Here is a 25232-nt window from a genome sequence, read left to right on the forward strand (position 1 = left end):
TCACAGAGGATGAGTATGGTTATGTTGGCTTTCACTCAAGGGCAAGGCTTGGTGAATTCAAGGAACTCCAAGATTCTGTCATGTGACCAACTCTAATCCCTCTAAAGTTTGTGACACATCCGAGGGGGTCTCCGGTGATGCTATTGGTTCGGGTTCGGCTGGTGCTCCTAATAAAGTTGATATGGAGGCTGGAACTAGCAAGGGAAATAACTTAGGGGCCTCGTCCTCTACTTTTTACAGTTCTAATGTATCTTGTAGACCTGAGTACCAACAGAAGAAGGCAAAACTTGCATACATGCAGTAGGAGGTTGGTAATCGTTTCTCCTTTCCCATTTATATTTTTTTTTGCATTTAATTTTATGTGTGTTTTCAATGAACGTTAATTAGGGATACTATGCCCGATGTTCATTTATTTATGTAGTAGTTTAGCGATGGGGATCGGTGCTAGTCTGGTTTTTACTAATTAGAAAATTGCTACTCTTTTTCTTATATTCTTGTGTCAGACTGTTTTGCAAGGATTGAAACAACAAGAACAGTAGCTTGCATCGAATAATTTTTATGTTTAGCCGTAGGCAAGGACTGATCATGAGTCGGAGGGCTTATATTTTCCATTAACTTGCTCAAAATTTCAATAATGTTTGTCCTGATTAGGAAACAACAATTGATTGTTTTATATTAACTCACTTATTATCTTGCCATACCTTCAAATCAAGTTAAATTTTCAATTAACAGAACAATGCAGACCACTCTTTCAAAGCTACTTTTGGGAATCGTCCTACTGTGTTTCTGAGGCTTTTCTTCTAGGATTATTGTTCTTCCCTCACCATGGTAAGTTTCTGCCATTTATATGTTCAATTGCTAGTTGCATGTTATTATTTTTCCTAGTCAGCTAAGAAAGGTTTAGGTGTCCGATTAATATGCTGATTTAAGAAAACCAAAATCAAAGTTTCTTTATGTGTTATGACATTTTCCTTGTGTATGAACTCATTATTTGATCATTTAGTAATTGTGTTTATTACATTGTTCTATTGTGTTTTGTTAGGCAACCAATGAAAATCTTCCACCTAATGTTATAAAGTAATTGGCAAAGTAGTTGAAGAGTCTGGATGAATCGCCACCGGAAGGCATTAAAGTTGGTGTAAATGATGATGACTTTTCAATCATTTATGCCGACATTGAAGGGCCAGGCAAGTAATTTTCTCCAGACAAATTTTCTTCCTTTGCAGCATGCTTGTTACTCTTCCATTTACTGAGAATATTTTCGGCTTTGCAGCTGGGACTCCATATGAAAATGGTGTTCTCCGTATGAAGTTATTACTGTCTCATGATTTCCCTCATTCTCCTCCAAAAGGTATGTTTTATAGGTTATTATACTAATCCAGACATAATTAGATTTCAACACTACTATGAGCTAGAAAATTTCAAAACTGGATCATGCCATTCGGACTTCTGAAGTATAATAACGCAACTTCATTGCTTGCAGTTGCGTTTAATAGGCGTGTTTTATAAGTTATTATAGTAATCCAAGCATAGTTAGATTTCAACACTGCTATGAGCTAGAAAAATTCAAAACTGGGTCATGTGAATCATCTTGGATTTTTTAGTCACCAAGCAATAGTGAATATTATGAAGTCCTTGGGTACTGCAGACTACTTCCTGACAAAGATTTTTCATCCAAATATTGCGACCAATGGTGAAATTTGCGTAAACACTCTAAAAAAGGATTGGAATCAAAGTCTTGGATTACGACATGTACTCATTGTAAGTTCCATCGGACCCATACTTGATTCTTGCATTTTTTATATCAGTTTGTTTGATAAGAACCGCGAAGGATTGCAAATTTCTTTCGGTAATTCTGCTTTAGAACTTTAGATTCATGTCTTTTATCTTCCTTGGCACAGCAGGTAGTTAGGTGTTTATTGATTGAACCATTTCCAGAATCAGCTCTAAATGAACAGGCTGGCAAGATGCTGCTTGAAAATTATGACGAGTATGCCCGGCATGCCAGGTGTGGCTTGCCTAACCCATCTATACCTAACAAATTTATTCGTTATTTTAATATTTTGTGATGTGGGAATATAGGACCTTCAGCTGGAAGGTCACAAACTCGTCCAGTTGGAATGGCTTCACATTCTGTATATTACTTTAGTTGTTCGACTTTTTCTACAAACGGACGATCAAGCTTTCATATATCGTTATTCTATTATGCCTTGCAGATAGATAAGATATTATAGTTTAACATCATATAAGAGCGTCTATTATTTTGTGAACCGATTTAAATAGGAATGACCAAAGATGGTATGAGTGATGCACAACTATGCTGGTCTCACAATCTTCTGTTCTTAACACAGGCTTTATACCGGAATCCATGCAAAGTCAAAACCAAAATTCAAATCAGAAGCTATTTGCGAGTCAACTACGGCGTTGAATGTGGAGCAGCGCCACACCTCGGTTCTGAATGTTGAGCAGAAAAATGCAGCAAGTGGTGCCGGGTTTTCGTTGAATGTTGGCCTACATGGGTGAACAATATTTTTTTAATTGAAAGTGAAAGAACCTAGACTAAATTCTAGAGAATAATGTCAAACATTTAATTGTAATGTTTATAAATTTTAATTTATTTTGTTGTTAAGTATTTTTCTGTTTAATGTGTGTCTTAATTAAAATTTATGGTTGTTAATTAGATAAAGCTACATGATATTAAATTTAGGTGATGTATTGCATAAATGAAATATGCAAAATCAATTAATCTAAGCTAAAAAAAGGAAATTAGCAGTGTTTGTATTCAAAAACGCCACTATAGATTTGACATTTTGCGGCGTTTGTTCCAAAAAACGCCGCTATATATCTGATCTTTTACGGCGTTTGTTCCAAAAACGCCACTATATATCTGACCTTTTGCGACGTTTGTTCCAAAAAACGCCGCTATAGATCTGACCTCTTGCGGCGTTTGTTCCAAAAATGCCACTAGATATCAACCTTTCGTGGTGTTTGTTCCAAAAACGTCGCTATAGATCTTAACCTTTTGCGGCGTTTATTCCAAAATTGCCGCTATAAATATCGACCTTTTGCGTCGTTTGTTCCAAAAACGCCGCTACCTTTAACGATGCTGGTATAGCCGACGCTTCTTGCAGCATTTTTACTATCATTGCAAGTACTTTTAGCGGTGCTTAAAAATGCCGCTATAGGACTAAAAAATGCCGCTTAAGAGAAAGATTTTTTTTGAGTGAAAATTGGATTTTTTAAGAATTTAAAAGAGGGAAAATTGATTTTTTTTTTGGGAAGAGGGAAATTTTGTGTATGTACACAAATGTTGGCGGCCATTAGATTTATGGGTTAATTAGGGACGCGGTCTAGTAACAATGAGTGATTTTCTATTTTATAATTTAGTTTTTAATTTTCTTCATTTCATTCATGGTCTAATTATAAATATTTTCTTGAATTTTTTAATTTAATGCAATTTAGTATTGTATACATTCTAATTACTTTTAATTTTCTATTCTTTTTTTAATGTGTGCAATTTTAAATGTGAATATTAATTTTAGAATCTTTTATTTTAGTCACTTATGTTTAATAATATAAATAATTATATATATATATATATATAATTATGTATATATTCTTATATATACATATACTTATATATACTTTATACTTATATATATTTATATATACTTATTTATAGATACTTTTCTACACACACACACACACACATATATATATATATATGTGTGTGTGTGTATGCGCGTGCGTGTGTGTGTGAGAGTGTATATATAAGTATAAGTATACATATGCATAAGTATAATGTATACTTATATTATATACTTATAAGTATAATATACATTATAAATATAATGTATACTTATAGATATAAACTTATATATCTATAAGTATAATGTATACTTATATTATATACTTATAAGTATAATGTGTATATATATATACTTATAATGTATACTTATTAAGTATAATGTACACTTATATATATACACTTATGTATATTGTATATATATATATATATATATATATATATGTATATTATACATATACTTATATATTTATGTATAATGTATACTTATAAGTATACTTATATTATATACTTTATATATATATATATATAAGTTTATAATTATAGTTATAGGTATACTGTATCCATTATAAATATAATGTATATGTATATTATACATATACTTATATATATGTACTTATATATACTTATAAGTATAATGTATATATATATATATATATATATATATATATATATAAGTATAGTGTATACTTATATTATATACCTATAAGTTTAATGTATACATTACAAATATAATGTATACTTATATTATACTTAAAAGTATAATGTATACTTATATGAATATTATATATACACTTATATATATACTTATAAGTAAACTTATATTATATATAAATACTCTATATATATTATACTTAAATTGTTATTAATTTTTTCCTCAACTTTTAAAATGAATGTAATTCAACCCATTTTTATATTAATTTTAGTTTCATATTTTACAACTATTTGAATTTGGTCCCTACGTGTTGTGTAATTTATTTAAATATTAATTTGTTCAATTTAGTCCATAAAATTATATTTGTATATGAAATTGGCCCATATTTATATTTTTGTAATTTACTTCAATTTTTTCCTTAAAATTATATTTGTATACAAAATTGGCCCATACTTTTTTTATATTTTGATTTAGTCCCTCATACATGTGTGTTGTTTAATTTATTTAAATTTTTGTTTGCAATTTTTTTTTCAATTTAGTCCTTAAAATTATATTTTTCATTCAAATTGACTCACAATTATTTACATTTTTTTGTAATTTAATTCAAATCATATACAATTAAAAATTAAAATTCATCGTTCATGAAAGATATAAAATAATTAACCCAAAAATTACCCTACCTAAAGTCAACCCGTACCTGGTAAGATTCGACCTGAATTTTATTTGTCAATGATGTGACTTTATCTGAACGAGATCTGACCTGAAGTCTATATGAACATGAATTAACCTAGAATTTAGCTAATTCAGACCTGATCCGTGTTGACATGAACTCATATCGATCCAAATTGAAATTAACTCGATCCGAACCTGAACTGAATCTGATGGTAAAATCAACTTGAAAATGATCCGAACTGATTTGACCTAGATCAGACCTGATTCTTGTCGAACCATCAAATTGACATGACATGGCATGTCTCTAATTTGACATGATCTGACATGACCCGACTGAAACCTGAACGATTACCTAATTTTATATTCCTAGAGTTTGTGGCTATGAAAACCTTTACAACTAAGGGTTTGGAGTCAACATAACAACTTTGAGCGTTGCTCTTTTCAACAATAGGTTCAAATATGGTGCCTGTTTTGAGATGAAATGTTCCAGTTATTCACAATGGTTCCAATTTGGTTGCCCTTTCATTTTCATCACCGCAAACAACTTTTGCCCTCCCAATTATACTCTTCCCATAGACAATGGCAGCTAGGTACCGTGTCATAATTGTCCCCATCTCTTATCGCACGTAAATAAGAATACATTTTTAATCTAAAAATGGTTGGGGTAAATTCACGCTTACTCACTAAATTTTATTCTCTCTTCTATTTCATTCATCATACTTTCTATTTTTTCAATTTGCTCACTAAACTTTAGACATTGAACTTTTTTGGTTACTCGACCGTTAAATTTCTAACGGCGTTATGACATTGCTGTATTAATTGAAAAAAATTAAAAGTATAGTGAGTAAAATAGAAGAGAGAGTAATGTTCAGTGAGTAAATCTGTAATTTATCTTTTTAAATATATATCCTATGTGGCATGTTTTATTATTAAAATAAGTCACATGAGCACCCCGTTATTGAGTAAACGATCGAGTGACCAAAAAAGTTTAATGTCTAAAGTTCAGTAAGTAAATTGTAAAAATTGAAAATACGGTGAGTGAAATAAGAGAGAGTAAAGTTTAGTGAGTACGCATGTAATTTACCCAAAACGGTTGAGTCCCCAGTGTTATCTAAGATTTTTTTTAGAAGTAAACAGAGGGTAATCCCTTTTTTCTTTTTTCGTAGGGTGTCATGCCGGAGAAATGGAGGAATAAAGTAAGAAGAAGAAGGATGGCAAATGAATTATTTTTTATTTTTAATTTCCAACTTAGACTTCCATTAGTGGGTTAACAAAAATTAACAGTCGAAGGACTTAAACCGAACGAACTGATAACCTAAGGAATCAAACACACTTAATTTTTAAACTGATGACCAAAGCCAATCAGACCGGATACATATAATTTACCTTTTCTTTTATTATTATATGTGAGCCTCACTAAGTTCATATTTAGATTTTTTTTATGTTTTTACACGTATGTTGCTGAATAGGATTAGTAGAGGTCTAGAAGTTACATCTTCGGGCACAAATTAGCATGATCTCAAATAGTAATAATTTAACCTTCAACTAATGTTGTTTTTTGGTATGTACAAGGTTTTTACATATGGCTTTATTTGATGAATAATCAATTTTGTGAGTAGAATTAATAGATAAATTTATTAGCATTAATTTGATCCTCAACTAGTTGTTGAGCTCAATTTTATTCATAAAACTGAGAAAATAATTCTTTTGATTCGAAACAGTCTCAAGGTAGGGTTATCATCATCAAAATTCCTACACGAATTTAAAGCATAAGGATATCGAGTACTCTATGGGAGATAAGGTCTTCATAACAGTTTTACCTTAAAAGAACATTTTTCTTTTTGAATGTAAAGAAATATTAAGTTTGAAATTTATTGGACTGTATAAGATACTTGAGAGGGTTTGACTCATGGCTTATCGGTTAGTTCCTAAAGAGTAATTTTTTAAGGGAAGAAAACTAAATAGGTGTTGTTTCTAGCAATATTATGAATAATACCATGTCATTCATCTTTATTATAATCAAGTATTATTTTTCCTAAGGAATGTAAAGTATATGGTAATTTTTTTAGAAGCAAACCACAATAAATATAGAAATTAACTATGATCTAATCACGTCAAATCATCAAGAATAAAATACTAGATGTGGAAGCGTACCTGATTTAATCGATAGGTTGAAATCATTGAGTATATCTTTGGTTGTGATCTTCCAAGAAAATAGAATTCCCTTGAGTATAAACTCCATGAAAGGGATAAGAGAAAATACAAGATTGTCTATTTCTTGGGGACTATAACTCCTTTATATAGTTGATTTAAGAATCGATTATTGTTTGTACTTATAACTCTTCCTCTCATCAAATTATAAATGCAACTTTAATAGTATCTACACTTTTTTTCCATGACACTTCTAATACTTTATGACTTTATAACATAGTTGGTCGCTTAATTTATGTCCTAATTTATTATGACAATATACATTATAAATGTGCCCATAATTATGGATTTTAATCCAATAATCTCCCACTTGGGCAACATATGTTTCCTGATAAATGTATAACCTTATGAGCTCTAAATTTGTTATCATGAAATAGGTATTTTATAGCAGTCTCATCCATCAATTATATTCATATATGTTCAAAGCGATATTCGTCGTATCAATTATGACAAAATCCATCAACGGTAGCGTATACAGACACAATCAAATGACATAGATCAATCATGGAGCGTAGCATGAAAATTACATCCAATGTGAACCTCACTTGTCTATTTCCAACTGGTCTACTTTAAACATTAATTAGATCAAATTTAACGAAAACCAGAGTGTGGATAAATCAAAACAAACTTTATTTCTGCTGAAAATAACTTTAAAAATAAATATTCGTAAACTGAAGTAACTGAAATTGTGTTTATAATAAACAAATATTAAAATAACATACTCCCACTAAAATGAAATATCCTTAAATGATGTTACACCCACGTGAGTAGTGTGCTCATGAAAGATTTTGAGTTATAGTTCTTTAGTAAGCGTACAATTATGAATTTGTATCAATATGCTCTATAAACACAAAATTACTCTAAATTTTCTTTAGCAACAAGAAAATTAATGTCTATGTGCTCAGACTTAAGGTGTTTCTGTTATATATGGAATAAATAACTGAAACTTAGTTGTCACTATAACACCCTAATCTGATTTGATCCGAAAGCCGATAGATTATGATGTCACATAGAACCACTTAAGTGGTTAACCATTTTTTTGAAAACCATTATACCAAATCAAACTAAAGATATCTAAAATGTAATACATTTACAAAATATTAGTGTTTCAAATATAGGGAGCTCCTAATATCTGTCTCTAAAATGCATCAGTAATAATAATAATAATAATAATAATAATAATAATAATAATAATAATAATAATAATAATAATAATAATAATAATAATAATAATAATAATACAGAGTTTATGACTCAAATACAAAATAAGGGTCTATGATAAATCATACCCACTAAATACTCAGGACGTACTCTGAAGAAGTCAAGTCTGGAAATCGAAGCCTGGCGAAAAGCTCCTTAACTGGTACCTAATAACGTACACACGGAAACACATTCCATACGTTGAGCTCACAAGATCAATTTATTGAATTATGTTTCGATATAATTTTCGGTGACAAAATGTTTTTGGACTTGAAATGAATTTATTCAAAGTTTTGAAAAGGTTTCAAAAATAATTCAAAGCCCATTAAATTTGGATTTGAGCAAAAATGTGAATGTGTATCGATACCCCTACGATTGTATCCATACACTGGTGTATCGATGCCCCCTGCAAGTGTATCCATACACCTATGGCTGCTCAAACATCGAATAGAAATTAGTGTACCGATACACCTATAAGTGTACCAATACACTGGTGTACCGATACACCCTACAGTGTATCCATACACCCTAGCTGCAACGACTAGTAACGACTAGTTTATTTGAATTTAATAAGGGTGTACTGATACCCAATGAAGGGGTACTGATACCCCTGCTATGGGCAACCTATTTTTATAGAAAAACAATCCCCAAATGGCTCCAAAACATCCCCAACGGCTATATACGACTTCAAACTCATTCCAAGCTATAAATACAAGCTGAGGACACTTGAAGAAGTAACAGAACAACTATCCAAGCAATCAAACACAAGAGAAGAGTTCTTCATTCTTATTTTTCTATTCTCTTGTAAATATTATGTTCTTGTGAGCTTAATTCTTGTAAACACCTACCTTTGAGAGGTTTATTTGTTTACTTCTTTTATCCTTTATAAAGGGGAAAGGTTCTAGCTAAGCCCATGTAAAAGCTAGGGAAAGGTTCTAGTTTATCCCGTAAAAAACTAGGGAGTTGTAAAGGTTATCTCTTTGTCCTTAAAAAGAAAGAACAAATTAGTGAATTTGTTGGAAAATCCTTGGTTAGGAGCTAAGGTAGTGGATGTAGACTTGGTTGAGAAGTCGAACCACTATAAATCGCTGTTCAATTTTCTATCTTTTAATCTCCTTACTCCCTAAACACAAAAACCATTCCGACCCCTCTTTCCAAACTCTTTCAGTTGTTAATTTGAGCTTCCACAAAATCCCAACAATTGGCATCAGAGCCTAACTCATTAGAAGGTTTAACCACCTTGAGACGATCCTAGAAGACGCTCTACCAATTCCCGATGCAATTGAAAAAAATATAGCTTCAACCTCCAGTGCCTACTACGTTGAAGATTTACCTATTATGGATTCGCAACCGGTCAACAAGCCACCCTTCTTCAATGGAGCAAATTATGCTCATTGGAAGAATAAGATGATGTACTTTATTCGAGAGTATGATCTAGGAGCTTGGAACTCAATCATGAATGGTTACTCCTCTTCACCCGACGAGTACGACGATTGGAGTAAAGAAGAGCATACAAAGTTTCAGCTTAATTCTAAGGCTATACATATTCTCTTGAATGCTTAGCTACGAGATTTGGTATAAGCTCCAAGTCACTCATGAAGGAACCGACGAAGTGAGGGAATCAAAGAAAAGTCTTCTCAACTATAGCTACGAGAACTTCAAGATGAAACCCGATGAAGACATCAAAGCTATGACGGATAGATTTTCCGTGATTGTCAATGGTCGCAGGGGATTTGGAGAAGTAATCCCTAATGAGAAGCTTGTAAGGAAGATGATATACTCTATTCCAAGTTCATGACAATCGAAGAAGACTGCCATTATCGAAGCTAGAGACCTAAAGTCTCTCACTCTCGATGAATTGATTGGTTCTCTTCTCACTCATGAGATGATGTTGAAGGAAGAGGAAGAAAATGAATAGATTAAAAACAAGAAAAAGAAGAATGAGGCAGGCATTGCCTTCAAATCCACCAATGAAAACTATTAAGATTCAAGTGATGAGGTGGATGAAGACAATGATGAACAAGAAGAAGAGATGGTCAAGCTCTTGAAGGAACTCAAGAGATTCATGATTTCCAAGGAAGTGAAGCATGAATCAACCAAGAAGAAGAGTCCCCCGGTGTGCTTCAAGTGTCAAAGAAAGGGACATGTCAAATATGAATGTTCTCTTCTGAAGAAAAAAAGGGGTCAAGCAAAAAGAAGTCATTTGTTGCATCTTGGAGTAATGAAGATGATTCCAATGATGAAGATGAAGTAGTCAACCTATGCCTCATGGCCACCGAAGAAGATTTCGAGGTATCTTCTAACTCAAATGAATTTAATTCATTTACTTTTGATGAGTTACAAGATGCTTATAATAGGTTGTATTTGGGATTTAAGACCATGAATTCCAAATATACGAAATTAATTTCAAAACTCAAAATTGAAAATAAATCGATTTTGAACGCAAAAGTTGATTTTGAAAATTAAAATGAAAATTTGAAAAATGATTTAGAGCTTTCAAAAATCAAAATAAATGATTTAGAAAAGAAAAGTTTTGAGTTAGAAGTTAAGCTTGAAAGCTTAACAAAAGAAAAAGAATTAATTTCTAAAAATAACTTATTACGTTTAGAAATGACAAAATGCTCACATTGTCGTTTTCATGGTCATAAGGAACATAATTGTCCTTTGAAGAAAGGAAAACATTTTAAAATTAGACAAGTATGAGTTCCGAAACGAACAAGGGACATTGAAACTAGCGTTCAAGGATCCAAAGCAATTTGGATACCAAAATCTACTTAAATGTCTCTTGTAGGTGTGTGTAAGCAATGGTGATAAAAGTGAAGATATTCAAATGCTCTAGCCACACATGAAAAGGAATGTGTAACCTCTAAGCTTAATGCTTTTAATTTTGGTTATTTGGTTGCTCATTTGATTTTAAGCATGCATGAGTTTTTGGTTTTAAAAGATCATGCATTATTGTTTTAATCTCATATATGTTGAAAAGATGTTTATGATGAACATTTTAAAGTTTTGATGATTTTTCAAAATTTTTAGTTCATCATAATAAAATTTTGGTCAAAATTGGTTTTAAATGCAAATGATATCTCTCTAACAATTTATATCAACTTTTCAAATACTTTGATATAATAAATTTTAAATTTTTGACCTAAATTTAAATGTTTATGCATGTGGTTTAAATGAAAATGATATCTCTCTAACAATTGATAACAAAATTGTTTCAAATGCATAACATTTTTATAAAACTTTATGCATATGTACTTAATTTCAACTATTGGTATTGTATAAAGTATTTTAGACTTGGATATATTGAATTTCATGTGCTACTAACATGTGAGCTTTGATTTTTCAAATAATTTTAAAATGTCAAATTTACAACTTACTCTCCAAAGTTATTTAGAACTTTAAAGATTGAATTATTTTTTATATAAAAAAAGGGGAGAAGTTTGGTTTGAAAAATTCAATTTCTTAATGAAAAAAAGGTGAGCTTAACATTTTCATATATTTTCTAACAATTGGTAACAATTGATATCTTTTTAACAATTGATGTCCTTTTGTTAACAATTGGTATCTTTTTCATTAAACATTTTATTAAGGGGGAGTTTTGCCAAAAATAAATTTTCAAATGTTTTGTTATATCAAAAAGGAGGAGATTGTTGAATTAAGTTTCGATATAATTTTCGGAGCCAAAATGTTTTTGGACTTGAATTGAATTTATTCAAAGTTTTAAAAAGGTTTCAAAAATAATTCAAAGTCCATTAAATTTGGATTTGAGCAAAAATATAAATGTGTATCGATACCCCTATGAGTGTATCCATACACTGGTGTACTGATACCCCTGCAAGTGTATCTATACACCTATGATTGCTCAAACACCGAATACAATTAGTGTACTGATATACCTAAGGGTGTACCGATACACCCTGCAGTGTATACATACACCCTGACTGCAATGGCTAGTAACGGCTAGTTTATTTGAATTTAATGAAGGTGTACCGATACCCTATGAAGGTGTACCGATACCCCATGTTATGGGCAGCCTATTTTTATAGAAAATCAATCCCCAACGGCTATATACGACTTCAAACTCATTCCAAGCTATAAATACAACCCGAGGACACTTGAAGAAGTAACAGAACAACTATCCAAGCAATCAAACACAAGAGAAGAGTTCTTCATTCTTATTTTTCCATTCTCTTGTAAATATTGTGTTCTTGTGAGCTTAATTCTTGTAAACACCTACCTTTGAGAGGTTTATTTGTTTACTTATTTTATCCTTTGTAAAGGGGAAAGATTCTAGCTAAGCCCATGTAAAAGCTAGGGAAAGGTTCTAGTTTATCCCGTAAAAAACTAGGGAGTTGTAAAGGTTATCTCTTCGTCCTTAAAAAGAAAGAACAAATTAGTGAATTTGTTGGAAAATCCTTGGTGAGGAGCTAAGGTAGTGGATGTAGACTTGGTTGAGAAGTCGAACCACTATAAATCGCTCTGCAATTTTCTGTCTTTCAATCTCCTTACTCCCTAAACACAAAAATCGTTCTAACCCCTCTTTGCAAACCATTTCAAATTTTGATTTAAGCTTCCACAAATCCTAACACAATTCCACACAAATAACCTTACTATACCATATACATTCAACATATAAGCACACTGCAAGTATGGTAATGAATAATGCAAACACTAGAACAACAATCAAGTAAGTATCATGGTGTAGTTCGGGGTCACTTAGCCTTTCAGAACTCACTCTTTACTTACTATGAACCTTAAGGAAGACATAGGTCACATAGCATCAATGTCTTCCTAAACTTCGGGTTAAGTACGAGTCATGAAGCATTGGTACCTTACCCAGCTAGTCTACTCCTCTAGAGTACTCGGGACGTGTCCGGGTCACGTAGCATCGGTACAACATCCAACCAGAATTTGAGTGCCTAAGCACAAATTTGGATATATCCGGATAATCCTCATACTATCACATTAACGTCATTAAGTAACTCGGGTGTCCTCGTCGTTTTTCGAGCAGAAATAAAGGAATAAATCTTATGGAATCTTACCTCATTAATACCTTATGTTATCACACAATTATTAAGGTTATCACTTGTATTATTATGGCAGAATGTTCTCTTAAAGGAACTCAAATCACTTTTCTCAATTCGGCTAGTGTTACTACCCAAAGTTTCACGTGGGTATTGATATTCGCCTGGGATTATCGATACTCACCATCCTCAATATCGACACTCCTTTCGAAACGATTTCTTCCTTAAAAGTGAGATTCTAAAAACCACACCATTTTAATTATCTCTTTGTGACTGATTTTTAATTAAAAATAAATGCGATTAAAAACTCTCATTTCTAAAAAATTGGGATTTCCTTTACGATAGAAAAATACAGTTCGAGGAGTCGCCACCTATCTTTGATTTTGGTGTGATTGGGCACCCAAAAATGTTTTGTCATTTTAAATAAAAATTAATTTTAATTAACGTCTTTGCAATGAAATTTACAAATTCGACTTTAATTTGATTTATGATCCCATAACACAACAAAGATGCGAACTTCATAATGAATTATAATATTCAAAAGCACCACAATAGATTAAATCAAAATTACCAAGCCTTTTTAGAAAGATAAAGAATATTCAGTTATTTAAAAATATTGAGACCAAATCTTAGATAAGTCCTAACAATCTTTTCTCGAAAAATTTAAATAACCGAATATTTCTTTTTCTTTCGTTCCCTAACTTTTAAGTGAAGAGTCATTTTTTAGGTTTCACTGTTGGGATATACTTTTAATTTAAAATCGTCGAAAATGACTCTCTAATAAGTTAAGACAAGCTCCTCAAAACAAGTTTAAATTAAAGGGTATTACCCTTAATCCAATTATTTGGGATGGGTCGAACGATGCTTGTATGTATACCATGCATATTATACAAAATAATATCGTATGATCACATATACATTGAAGAATACATAAAAAGCTATCATGTAAAGTAACATATTCATACAAAGACTATATACACCTATTTAACAATATAATATATAAGTTATACGCATATTATAACACATGATATATAGAAACAACATATGACATAATGACTAAAACATATTCAATATAAATATATACATGATATTTACGAACTAGTGTTTAATATAAGAAAAATACAAGTATAAAATATTTAGTGCCTTCACATGTACTATAATATGCACGTACATGGTAAAGGGAATATTTAATACTTGATATAGAGGCGAATATATATATATATGCCCAAGTTTAATAAGAAATTCATGATTAAAAATATTTGAAACGAATGCATTAGATATAAAATAAAAAATATATATACCTATATTGAAGATATTTAACACACACACATATATATATCATACACAAATATTGGATCCAAAACATATAAAATTTAATAACCATGGCATATAATGTATTTAATAATAGCAAATATTTATAACATAAAAGGAACTAAAATAAATGCGTGAACAATCGTAAGGGTTAAATTAAAATTAGAACGGGGACTAGAATATTATAATTTAAGGAAAGGGGGTCAAAAAAGATTTAATCAAAACTAGAATGGCTACATGCTTAATATGACCAATGCATTGGGAAACAATATTCTCCTACAAAACAATAGAAAATTTAAAAGGATTTCATTTTTGTCAAGCTTTAAGAGACAACAGAGAGAAAGAGTTACAGTGTTTCGCCGGGGAAGAGAAGCCCATTGTCTGTTGTCATTCTCCAGGGTCCATTCAATGTCAAACTTCAAGGGAAGGTTTGTCTCGATGCCAGGAGCTCGAATCTAGGCTCGGTTTTATGAGAATCAATCCCCAATTCCATGAAAAAGTCAAAGACTTTTCGGATCTTCACTTCTCCGATCTAGCTTTTCTACCGTTAGATCATCATGAGATCGAGATATGTTGGCCTTCCTCCCAAGAGATGCTCTTCCACCGTTCAGATGTACAAACCGAACGTTGGATCCATCGTCCTCAAGAGCCCTAGGTAAGACTCTTTTTCTATTTTTTTTCGAACGATATCTTTTCTTCTAATGAGATTGGTTCTCTTTGGATTATGGTGGTTGGTTTTCCTGTTGTTGTTGATCTTCCCCAAATGTTCTATGTCCCTTTTTTGTGTGTGTGTGATTTTCTTGCTCTGGTGGTTGATGAATGAAAACAAAGTGGCCTTTTTTGTAACACCCCAACCCGTATCCGACCCGAATACGAGTCTGAGATGCCACATCAATATTTCAAATCGTTTTCTTATATAAAAAATAAGGAAAATTCAAATTTAATTTAAACATACTAAATAATTTACATATATTAACTCAAACATTTTTAAAAACTGTTCAGAGCTTCAATCCTTTTTAACCCTTTAAATACATGCCAACATTATACAATACAATAAATAACATACTGAAAATTTTCTTTTGATCTGATCTTCGATGAAGCTATATTGTCTCTTGTAACCTATCTTCGCTTTGGAAACTTCTCAGATCCTACGTGTGAAACACTCACACGATAAGTCATAGACTTAGTGAGACATGTAAATACATAATGTAAACTATAACTAATTAACAATTGCATGTACATATCATGTAACGCAATGCTTGTATACATACATAAATCATCATTAACATGTTTATCATTACTTATATTATTATCACTAATTCCTTTTTATCATATGAACATATACTTAACGATTCTATACACATCACTGAACACATATAGCATTTCACAAAAGAGCACACATAATATCATACCAATTGATTTATTTATTCTCTTTAAAACCCATGTATAATTCTGAGAACTTAAGGTATGTGAGTACATAAAGGTTGTGCACATATGCTATCACCACAACTTGTATAATTCCCACTAGGGGCACTTAGAATTTGTCACGAAGGACCACTATGTCCCGAAAGACCACATATCACATATGTCCCGATGGACCACTCCTTAAGAACCATATACATAATACAATGGACCAAATAAGTATACCAAATTACCACATATATGTTCCTCATAATTACATATATATCCCGAAGGACCACGTAGAAGCCTCGACTCTTGGCATGCCAACTATACCCCTAGCTCTCATAACACAAAACATGGGCATTTTCATTATGTCATTTCACATATTCATATAATCATGTGGTTCACTTACACGTAGCGCATTTTCATATATTTCACTTTCACATATCTTATCACATATACTTATACTCTTTTTCATATCATGTCTCATGTAACCAAATATATCCTGTCTCATATCATATATTTCTTTATCTCATAACTTATGTCACATGTTCACATTTTCTTGTATTCATATAGTTTATATTATTTCACACAGTTACATAGATCACACATAAAGATGCACTTACCTCTAAACATATGAATGTACTCATGTATATCTAAACATCATATTATTGCATACTTACATTTGAGTACTCATATACCTAATATCAGAATTAGACTCCTCGCAAGTATTAATTCCATAACATACACTACAACAAATGTGTCAATTTATGACAAAATTTCTATATGACATTACTTATATCGTCACAAAATATACTATAATGTGACGTTTTTTTATTTTCGTCATATTTATTGATTAATGGTATATCTTTTATGACAATTCTAAAAATGGTCATTAATTTTTGTCACTATATGTTTGGCGCCAAAATCTTCCCACCAAATTCTTTGGTGGGAAACTTTTAATGATATTTAGATAAAATAATGACGTTGTAAAATCGTTTCCAATGAAAAAAAGCATTAGTGACGATTTATTATAATGACGATTTAATTTGAAATAGTGGCATTGCACATTTGTCACTAATAAGTTTTATTCGTGACAATTTAATTTTTCATATTTTATAAGACACTAAAAGTGACATTTTATTATTGTCACAAAAAATAGTTTTAGCACGACGAAATCAATTATTTATCACTTGTTTTTATCTCTCTTTTTTATATGACGATTTTAAAAGACATCATGAAATTATGTCAGTTAATGTTAAAAAATAAGATAATCTAACAACCTTATTAAATTATGCAATTTAGAGATTTTTTTGTGTTTTTTATTTTTTTGACATTATTCTATATTAGATTATCTCATATTCAAAGTTTTTTTAGAGTAAAACATAAAATAATAAATCATTAAAAAGAAACGAGCAGATTAATTTTTATATATTATTATACTTATATGATTTTCATGATGTTACATCAAAGTGTTTAGGAAAAAATAGATATTTATACTTGATCATAGAAATATCCATAAAGTTTTAGTACATTTAGATACATATAACATCAATAAAAATCATACAATTATTTTTAATTCTCATACACATGTATGCATTTTGAATTTTTTTAGGATTATTTTTATTCCTCCAAACACATTTTTAATTGAATCAAACTTTACATTGGATTAATTATTTATTATGAAATAGTTAAAAATATTATTTACTTCAATTATTTTATACTTTTAATATTTCTAAAGAGAAATCTTTTTACTATTTTAAATTATTTAAATTATTTTAAATTAATCTAAATTTTCTATATTTTCTATATTTTTAATAATTATGTTTAGATGTATTGGAGGTAATTTTTCAACTTCCCTCCAAATAAAATTTATATTCCCTCTAATAAAATTGAGTTTCCTTATACATAACAAGATTTTTTCTCATTCATAATAAATCATTATTGCTTTCTTTATTCATTGATTTTCATTTTATAAAATAATCTGTGTATTTAACTTCCTTTAGGGTTAAGAATATTATCATAAACAAGTAGGTGAAACAAGAAAATTCTTTTCTATATTCTATATTTTAATTAAACAATAGGATTTTATTCATTTAAATTCGGCACTCTACAATTCCGAGAACACAAGTCTTATTTATCCATATTCTGCTTTCCCCAATCCTACCCTTTCAATTGCTCCACCACTTTTACAATTTAGAAAGGTCTTTGGAAACCCTAAAACATTAAATTTACTCATCATGGAAGGACGAATGGCGTCACTGACGGTCACCTTTTACTCTCTAGTCTCCATTATCGTCTCGCTGATCTCTCTCGGTCGTGATCGTCACTCACGGGTATCTTCTCTTCTCTTTGTAACATCTTTGCCTCTTCTCTTCACAATGCTATTATTTAGAGTTTTGAGTGTTCTCAGTCGCCAGAATCTCAATGCATTTGACGTATAAGTAACAAATTCAAAATTTTGTGAGTGTTTGGTTTCCTACTTTTTAACAGAATATTTTTGCTTCAGAATCTCATTGCTTTCGTGCTGGGAACCTTTTCAAAGTATACGGGGCTCTGATATTTGCTCAGGTACTTTAGTTTATTTAATCCATATTTCTTTATTCTTTTCCCAATTGGTTTGATTTTGCTTGAGTTTCCATCTTGGACTAATTGTTAGGAGAATTTTTCTCTTTTTAAATTTGATTTTTAATCTAGTTTTTGCATAATCTTTCATCTTGGAACTATAGAAATGAATGAAAATAAAAATGAGGAAATTTAAACAGACAAGAAGAAAATAGTTTAGAATTTTTGTTAGCTCTATTACTAGAAAGGGAATTAAGAATTGAAAACAACTGATATTAGGATTTTTGTTTTTTGAAGTTTGATGTTGTTTTCCGTTTGAATTTAGTTTAAGCATTGTTTTTCAGAAAACATAATCATCAATTACTTACTCACAGGATTATAAGAAAGTCCATTGTTTTGAGTTTACGGGATAAGGATTGCTTTTTCGGTTGAATTTTGGAATTTTTTTTGGGTTTTAGTGATTTCATGCATTGAATTGTCGATTGAAGAATAAATTTCTTTCCTGTTTTCAACTTGAGTTTTGCAACCTTGCTCAATTTGCTAATTGCATTCTCTTTGAATTTGGACTAAATACGTTAGAACTGGATCTGCTATAGAATACACAGTTTTGCACCTCAAGGTTTGTATGATGCGTTGTATAGCACTTTTGTTGATGAAAATAATGTATTTGATTGTTTTCTCGACTTTTGAACGCAAGCAAGCAAATAACCTTGTGATACTCGTTTTGTTGAAGAAAGGACTGCAGTCTTGGATTGATTGCATGTGCATATTTGTTGTGAACAGTACATGAAGATAGGTGTAGAAATTCAGGAAAAGCATTAGAGAAGGAAGAGGAGTGTTCTTTTGTTCAAAAAACTGTTGAGGAATTTTTCAATCAAGTTCCTCTACGTTTTATCCCGATGTAAATAAATTTCCTAGGTCAAATAAAGATATGTAGTTTGAGCATTTTTAGATGCGTGTCTTGTGTTGTGCGTTTACATAAGATAGAAACAAATATTCCATAAACCATATCAATAATAGTAACTCCATTGATATTGGGAATTGAAATGTATATTGTTCATTTTCACTTTCATCTCTGTAAATACCTTGGCAACATTAATGCTATTATTGTTTAAGAAAAATCCTATGGTAAGTTGGACACTTTTGATATTTATTATAAAGTTTATTTTTATTTTAAAGTCTAATTTTTATTTTTGAAATCATATAGCGCAAGGATGATGAAGAACGAAATAGGATGGATTTCTTCAAGGCAACTCATTATTCAAATGACAAAGGATGGACAACATCTGAGGCACAAGCAAAACATGTAAGATCTCACAAAATTAAGTATTAAATTGTAATTTTCTTCTAAGGATTATTTTATTTATGAATGACTTTTTTTAGGAGAAAATGGTAGAGTTGCAATCAAATCCAGCTGAAGAAGGAGTAGAACCTAAGAATATTGATGATATAATGGATGAGGTACTTGGTACTAGACCATGATACATTCTGGGGCTTGGATATGGGCCAAAGCCTAAGAAAACAAATTCAAGTGCATATACAATCAAGTTAAAAAAAGAGTTTGAAGAATAAAAAAGATGAATTTAATAACTATAAGTCAAATTTTGAATTGATTCAAACTCAAATGGAAGCTATGAGATCTGCTTTGTTAGCTGTTGGAATTCAAGTGACATCACTTCAATTTTCAGGTAAACAATATGGTTAACCAAATAAAAATTATTATATAATATTAATTGTAGTAACTAATGTTGATTATTTTAATTTGTAGCTTCAAATGATACCACAAACTCAACATCAACAGAATCACAATCGACTCAAGGTTTGGATTGAGATTGCTACAATGAAATATTCCACAAGTCATATTATTATCATATTATTTTTATTTTATGTAAACATTTAAACATTTTATATTTATAGAAATGAAATTATTATGTTTTTAGTGAAATATTTGTTTAAATCTTATTATTTTGCAATAAGTGAAGTATTTTTTTATTTAGATTTATATAAATAATTTTTTAATATATATTATCAATAAAAATGTAACAATTTTTAGTTTTACCACTATATTGGTGACAGTATGTATGGTGACGTTATGCATAATCATCATTCATAATATTATTAGGTAACGATATATTATGTCACTAAAAATGTGACAATATCTCTTTCGTCACATATAAGTTGATTTTAATGCATTATTTGTGACGATATAAATCATCAATAACGAAATTTTACATAATTTAGTGACATGATTAGTTTTCATTGAATATTAATTATATATTGACGTTATATATAAATGTCATCCATGCTACTATTAGGTAACGATATACTACGTTACTAGCAATGTGGCAATTTTCTTTTCGTCACGTATACAATGAAATTATTGTGTTATTGGTGACGATATGATTTATTAATGATGAAAATGTACATCATTTAGTGACAAAAGTAATTGTTAGTGAATGAAAATTAAACTGTGACGTTATCCATTAGCGTCACTATATATTTATCAATACATGACGATAACACATACATCGTCACTTTTGACATTTAGTGACACACTTAGGGTGACGATTGTCGTGACATTGACTTTTACGTCACACAATACATCTAATGACATAAATTGAAGTTTTAGTGACAATAACCTAGATGCCACTAATAAGAAATTTTGTTGTAGTGATACTACACTTACTATCAGGTACTCACCTTGATTTACTTGTCAATACAAACTCTTGTTCCCTTTTCAAAATTCTTACTCCAAAGGCTTATCCAAACTTTTCCTTTGATCTATATATACATGAATATATTCCAATGAATATTAGGATTTGGATTACTCGATAATATTCAAACTAAAGTAACTAGATAAAACACTAATTTCCACTTTCCAACTTAAGTAGTATTGGTACTACTCTCATAGTACCAGTACTTCTATGCTAGGGTATCGATACCCTACAACGACATCGATACCAAAATAAGCTTTGATGTTCCCTGATATCGATACCCTCTACATAGGTATCGATACCCTCCATATAGGTATCGATACCCTCCACATAGGTATCGATATTGTTCATGCAGGTATCGATACCCCATGCATAAACTCCTTATAAATTGCCTTGTAGTATCGATACTCACCCAACAGGTACCGATACTACTCACCCAAAAAATGCTTCTTAACCCAAAAATTTCCAACACTTTACCCAAACTCTACTTATTTAACTCTCCTTATGCCTTTAAACTCAACTATAGATACTTAACCCATATTTAAACATTATAATACCTTATATAGCTTACCATAAATCTTGAAATTAAGAATTTTACCAAACTTTCAATGTGTTCTAAACTCATTTCTAATACTTTAGACTTCTTAGTCCTTCTTATGACAATTCAAATTCATAATTAGAACTTCAAAAACCTCTTCATTCTAACAATTCATTTCTACACCCTTAATATAAATTCCATTCTAATTCTCTCTTCTTGATGTTTTAAGCTTATATAAGCTTTCCTTAATCTTATATAACACCCAAAGAATCAAAACCAAATTATAAATCCAAGAATTAAATTGCTGAAATTAAACTCACCTTTAACTGAGGCTTACGGGGAGAAGAAGAAGGAGAAGAAGACAAGAAAATAAGCATCCAGATACTCTCTCACCTCTCTCACCCCACATGCTTATCTCTTTAATAAGAGATAAATATCTTTAAAATGAAAAGACCACCTTACCCTTCATTCTTTCCTTCTTTATTAATTAGTTTAATACCAGAATATTTCACTTAAAATCCCTGAACTTTTCAATTTTTACTAAATTGATCACCCAATTTCAAAAACTCTCATTTTAGTCATTAACCTTGATTTTGGGATGTTACATTTTTTCTCTGGGTTTGGTTGTCTTTCTCTCTGGGTTCAGTTATTGCTCCTAATGAAGAAAAATGTGTTTTTCCTTTGAAATCTTTTTTTCTTTTTTCCTTTGAAATCTCTCTCCCCTTTTCTTTTGATTTGTAGATGATATATATTACTCCTCATTTTCCTTTGCCAATACATCCTGGTGTAACAGTTTGTGCGAATGGGAAAGGAAATATTCTTGAACGCTTTATCTTCTGGAATATTGATTGATGTTAGGGAGATGAGCTTGTAACTGATACAACCTATATTGGAGTTACAAAGGGGAACCACGGGCTGTTGACTTGTTGTAGTGCTACTGACATGTATTGAGGCCAATGTTCTGCCAGGATTGTTAACCTGGACAAAATTAAGGTATTACAACCCCCTCGAGTATCAATACCAAAAATGCATTCGATATTTTGGAAAAATACCTCAATTTCGATACCCTTTGTATCGATACTCCCTTGAATATCGGTATTAAAATTGCATTGTGGAATCCGATTTGGGTCCCCAGGTATCGATACTAACCTCCGAATAACATTATTGATACTCTTATTGAGTATTGATACCCTTCTCACAAACATTAGAATTTTTATCCTTCCACGAAGGGAAGTATCGGTACTGTTCATCCAATATTGATACCCATTCTCGAAAAGCCTTGTTTCACTAATAAAAAGTCCTCCAAATTGGTCCTAAAATGTCTCTAAGTCCCCCAAGTGGTGTTTAAAGCTTATTTAGTCCATAAGAAGCATGAAAGGCCACTATTTTACACAAGAACAAACACAAATCCCGATTTCTTGTTTCAAACCCCCACCCAAGTGCACACAAAATCTCATACGCTCTAACACGCATTAAATTTATACATGTTGATCTACAAGAGGTAAGGTAAGGTAAGGTTATATGAGTGTTATCTTGTACCTAGGAGTTGTAAGAACAACCCCTAGCTCATCCGAGGACCTACTCTGCTTTGCCTTGTCCTCTTGTGTTTTCACCCACTTCTCTCACTAAAACAATCAATAAAATGAGTTACAAACTTATTTAAAGGTTCAAGAAGGTTGTAAACATACTTCCTAACTCCCAAAAATGCAATGTGAATCATTAAAGAACCCTAAAAATCAAAACCCATCTTAAACTCCCATTCATGGTTTTCCATGGCTAAAACTTAAAAAAGAACTCTTGGCTGAAAACTTAGAGAACGATGATTCTAGCTCTTACCTTGAACTTCTTTGACAACATTTGAAACTCAAAAAGGTCTCACCTTTTTCTTCTCCCATGATACCAAGAGAAGAGGATGGAGTTTGAGTAGGAAGAGGAAGAAGACAAAGAAAGAAGAAAAATAGGAATGGATCCTCTACCCGTATGACCTCATTACAATTAAAGATTTTCATCCTTTGAAACAATTTAGAGGAAACTTACACTCCTAGTCCCCCTCCTTTAAAGCTTACTTCTAACCCTTTTTAAGCCTTATTGGGCTCAAGCCTAAACCAAGACTAACTATATTTTAGCCCAACACTCCAAATGGGTTTCTTAGCCTAGTTAAAGCTTACTCGGGTTTACCCAAAACTACTAATCTAGAAATCGAGGCGTTACAGTCATAGAATATCTCAAGTGATCTTTCTTATTAATCCATAATTAGCAGCTTACACAAAAAATTTTACATCAATATTTGAATAAGTCGGAGTTCATAAACCCCGATGATCTCTTACTTTCTAGACATCCGATATGTGAGCATGTAACATTTTTGTTCTTAAATGTATTTTATGAATCAATTTGGTTGCTATCTAACGATTAATACCTAAATTTCTTAAATACCTACTTAATATCCTAAAATCATACGCTATGTCTGAATGCGTATAAATCTGAGTATACATTAAATTCTTTATTTATTTTTAAGTATAAGAAACCCTTTTGCATTTTCTTAGTTTCAAAATCATCCTTACGACACTGATCAAGGCTAAACTTGTTTCTTTTAGCAATAAAGGGTATCATTTGGTTTAAAAGCACTGAACTTATAGTATATACAATTGTCAACCAAATTCATCTCAAAACCAAACGAGATAATCACTTGGTGAAATTTGTTATACAATTAACAGAAGTTATACTTAAACTCATAAATGGATTTCCTTAATTTGCATATCATTAATTTTGTATCATCATATACAATTTTCTAACTGCACCGTATAAAACATCTCATCAATGTTACCATTGAAAAACATAATTTTGAAATCCAACTTATGTAATTCAAGATCAAATATGAGCAATAAGTATCATGATTATCATGAAGAGTCTTTCAATTCAATGAAACCAAACAGAAAGTTTCTACAAAACTAATGTCTTCTTTCTGAGTATATCCTTTAGATACAAGACATGTCTTATACTTTTCAACACCACCATTATCATCCATCTTGGTTTTAAATATCCATTTACAACCAATCAACTTTGCACATTCAGGTAATGAGACTAGTTCTCAAACTTTATTATCTTGTATACACCTCATACTCTTCTTACATGATATTAATCCAATTTTAAGAGTCAGAACATTTATGACATGATGAAAGTTGATTAGATCATCCTCCCATCATTCCACTATCATCCTTATTTCTTAGAGAAATACAACATAATAATCTAAATAAAATGTATCCCATTTCGTGAATCTTCTTAATGACACTTGTTCTTTAAGTTTGTTGAGTTTGTTCTTCCATAACAATTTCTCATCTTAAATGGAGAGTTG

The 25232-nt window shown here is 30.9% G+C and overlaps 1 long non-coding RNA gene and 1 pseudogene across 1 annotated transcript; both read left to right on the forward strand.

Annotated features, from left to right (window-relative positions):
- The first annotated feature begins 431 nt into the window (after positions 1 to 431).
- On the forward strand, positions 432 to 2630 carry LOC120207263 (annotated as a pseudogene).
- A 15589-nt stretch (positions 2631 to 18219) lies between these two features.
- Positions 18220 to 20475, forward strand: LOC120207289. The gene is made up of 5 exons (XR_005524183.1): positions 18220 to 18399; positions 18573 to 18634; positions 19836 to 19934; positions 20012 to 20316; positions 20397 to 20475. It is a non-coding gene; the product is annotated as an uncharacterized LOC120207289 (long non-coding RNA).
- The last annotated feature ends 4757 nt before the right edge of the window (positions 20476 to 25232 follow it).

This window comes from Hibiscus syriacus, unplaced genomic scaffold, assembly GCF_006381635.1.
Source record: "Hibiscus syriacus cultivar Baekdansim isolate YM2019G1 unplaced genomic scaffold, ASM638163v2 tig00014444_pilon, whole genome shotgun sequence".
Taxonomy (NCBI): Eukaryota; Viridiplantae; Streptophyta; class Magnoliopsida; order Malvales; family Malvaceae; genus Hibiscus; species Hibiscus syriacus.